Here is a 3,390-nt window from a genome sequence, read left to right on the forward strand (position 1 = left end):
AAAATATTTTCAGGTGAACATATCCACAAAAATGCCAGTAATTAGAAACAACGTTTAAATAGAGTTAACTACCATGACTAGAACTCCCAAATTTCAACACAAAATATGTTCACAACTCAAAATACCCAGCAGCACTGTATGCAAGTTCAAGTGGCATGCTTCTTCATGAAGTACTTTGCCCATTCAGTCTTTATCTCGTTCAGTTCTTTCATGCCATAACTTAGGTTGCTTCTGCGTAACCACTGAAACATGGATGTAAAAATCACATTTATTTACCACAATACACTTGGATATAGAAAAAAGAAAGATAACTATAACATTAACTTCTCATGAAATTTTAATTCCATATCGGCACAAATCTCTTTCATGTAACCCATTATAAACAAACCACAATCTTTGCTCCCAGTTTGGACAGGTACCCCCTGGAGAACATTAAAAACTTTATATATGTCTAGCTACACTATTCTTGTAGAATAGAGAAATTGATAAAATATACTATATTTACCCCCAGATTCTCCCAAGATATTTTCTTCTTTAAGAACTTCTTTGCTTTTTCCTGGTAGAGTTTGATGGCACTACAAAAATATAATATAGATCAATTGTAAGTCATATTTGTATTTAATTATTAAAGTGATTGTAGTTGAAATAAAATTTTAATATTGTACTCACTTGTCAATCACTTCTGTCCATTCTTCAGTTGCAATCCTGCGCTTCAATGGGTCCATGTGGTAAACAGTTTGTGAATCTGGATTTACAGCAGTGAGCGTCCAATGATTCCTGATAATTTATGAACAACAAAATTTACAATGATATACAAAAAACAATCTTTAAGTAAGGAATATATTATTTATTATAACAGGTACTAACACAGCATTATATGGTAGCAGGAAAATTTGTCCTGGTTTAGCGTTCCTGAATCTGATAGATAAGGATTTTGACCTCTCTCCTGGACTACCACAACCAAGTGCGCCTATCATCCCAGGATCAACAAACGTTATCATGTCAACCATCTTGCGCTTTTTCAAATTCTCTTGCAATAAACTGTTAAAAATTGGAGATACAGATTATGAAAAATTCAAAAAAAAACTCAATAAGTATTCATAAAGGCAACAAAACTTTAGAAAAATGCTTACTTGATAAAAATGCAAATGGTGGACCCTGATATCTCACCCCTAGAGCACAAAGCATGCACATCCGATAAAAACAGCGCCTTCTTAGTGGTTACTCCAAAAGCTTCTTGGCATAGATAAAAAGAGTTTACTTGTCCATCAGCTAGGGCATTTTTTGCCCAAAGCCACAGACGTTTCAAAATAGGGGGATAATTCGCACCCATGTCCAATACATACTCTGGTTCCGGGACACAATCTTTTACCTTCTTCCATTTTTTCCCAGTAGTTTTCTTGCCTCCCTGAATTGAAAATATAAAAAGAAAATAGAGAATGCAAAGTTAAAGAAAGTTGACATGTTAAGTAATTGAAAATCTAAATTATGTTTTTATTCTTTACTTTTAAAAAACAACATAAGTTTCAAAAGAATTATAATATAAACAGATTTAATTCATTAATACGTAACAAATTAAAAATTGCATCATTATTAATTTAATTATCAAACCTATTTCCAACATTTTAACAAAAATAAATATGTGACAACCACCACAAAATCAACACTGAAATAAGGGGAAAAAATTATTATATATAAAACTGAACCAAACAATTATTCAACCTAAACATGAGAAACAATATCGCAAAAACTTACCTATATATAGACCCGATATTGTAAAAATTAGATTACTAAGTTTAAAAATATACTTGCATATATATATAGAGAAAATTTAACCTTTGGACTTCCTTTCACTGCAGCGGCGCTTGTCTTCACTTCCATTATGAGGTTTCTCGGCCATGCAATATATGTTCCCACAGCTTGTTCCACCGTCACGATCTCATCTTGGATTGGTAAGGGAATCTTTTCAGATCCTTGGAGTACACGAGTGATTGAGACCCGTACATTTTCTTTTTCCAGTTGTTTCCCATGAAGAACCTGACACTTAGTATCAACTGTTGCATAAGCAACGATATTTGTCGGGGAGCCAATTGCTAATTCCCACTCTGTGCATCCTTTAACCTCCAACACCTCCTTATTATTAGGTTCCAGACACACATCCTCAACCAACATTTGATTATCCTCAACATCAACAACCTTGAGAGGCTCACCATGTTCCTGAATATGTTCTTCGCCATCCACCAAAGGTTTCTCCTGAATATGTTCTTCAATATGTGTTTCCTTACCGATACCCACATTTTGAATGAGATCCAATTTTTTCTTTACACCTTGCAAATCAAAGTCCTTCAGAATGTCATGTGCTCCCTTGGAACAACTTCCTTGTTGAGATCCAATATTTGGACTTAACCCAGTTTCAATAAGCTTCCCTCCTATACCAGCTTTCAGCTTTTGAAACTCTGCAGCCCAAAAGGCATCTCGCTTTTCAACTATCCTTTCTGTCTCTTCTTTCATAAATTTCTGAATACCCTCTTGAATCCTCTCCTCTATTATCCTACATGTCTTCTTCTGCCTTGGAAGATGAAAGTATGTAGACTGCTTCACAAAGCGCCCTTGTCCACGCACCCGTCCTCTGTGTTCAGGGCTACCAAGCACCTTGGTCAAGATATCATCACTGCCTTCCACAGTCACCTCCCCTTCACCTCCCCTTCACTAACTCTTTGTTTCATTTTCCCCTAAAAATTTGATAAATAATAGAAGTAATTAACCAACAAAATAGATATTTGGTGATAAAAGAATATATTAACAACGGAAATAAAAACTTACAATCGCCTGAGCAATTTCTTTAACTGCTTCTGACTTGAAGTTTCCATCTTTATCTTTCCTTACACGAATCCAGCTATCTGATCTATCTATCTGCATTTCAGGGTCAGCTTGAGTCTCTATCTGTATGAACATGTTTAAAATATTATACAATAAAATCGAAACAAAAGAATTGAAAAAAATTATATGATGTACGCGTGAAAGAAATATGTTTCATGATAACTAACCATTTCATGCTCTAGGTTAGAATAGCCCTTTCGAGAAATACAATGTGGATATAAATTAAGACTCCTCCTTAGTTTCTGTTTTTCGTGGATGTCCTTGGAGAAAAAAACACATAAATGTTAGCAGCATAGTTTCTTTCGCTATTTACTTATGCTACGTGGGAATTTTATAAAATAAAAAAGATTAAAGAAAAAACTCACTAAAAATTCATCAGTTAGACGGCCTGAAAGAAAAATATCCCAGTGTGCCTTCTCAAAAAAGGAGTAGTCATCCGGAGGAAACTTTAACAACTCAGGTTGATCTTTATTAGGAATGATATATTCAGTTGTTAAACAGCTTTTAAAC

General features: G+C 34.4%; 1 long non-coding RNA gene across 1 annotated transcript; it reads right to left on the bottom strand.

The window, feature by feature from the left end:
* Nucleotides 1-322: 322 nt before the first annotated feature.
* Nucleotides 323-721, bottom strand: LOC141671998 (uncharacterized). Its single transcript, XR_012555321.1, has 3 exons — nucleotides 670-721; nucleotides 506-575; nucleotides 323-422 (listed from the first exon to the last, which is right to left on the bottom strand). It is a non-coding gene; the product is annotated as an uncharacterized LOC141671998 (long non-coding RNA).
* Nucleotides 722-3,390: the final 2,669 nt, after the last annotated feature.

This window comes from Apium graveolens, chromosome 7 (assembly GCF_009905375.1).
Source record: "Apium graveolens cultivar Ventura chromosome 7, ASM990537v1, whole genome shotgun sequence".
In the NCBI taxonomy this organism is placed as follows: Eukaryota; Viridiplantae; Streptophyta; class Magnoliopsida; order Apiales; family Apiaceae; genus Apium; species Apium graveolens.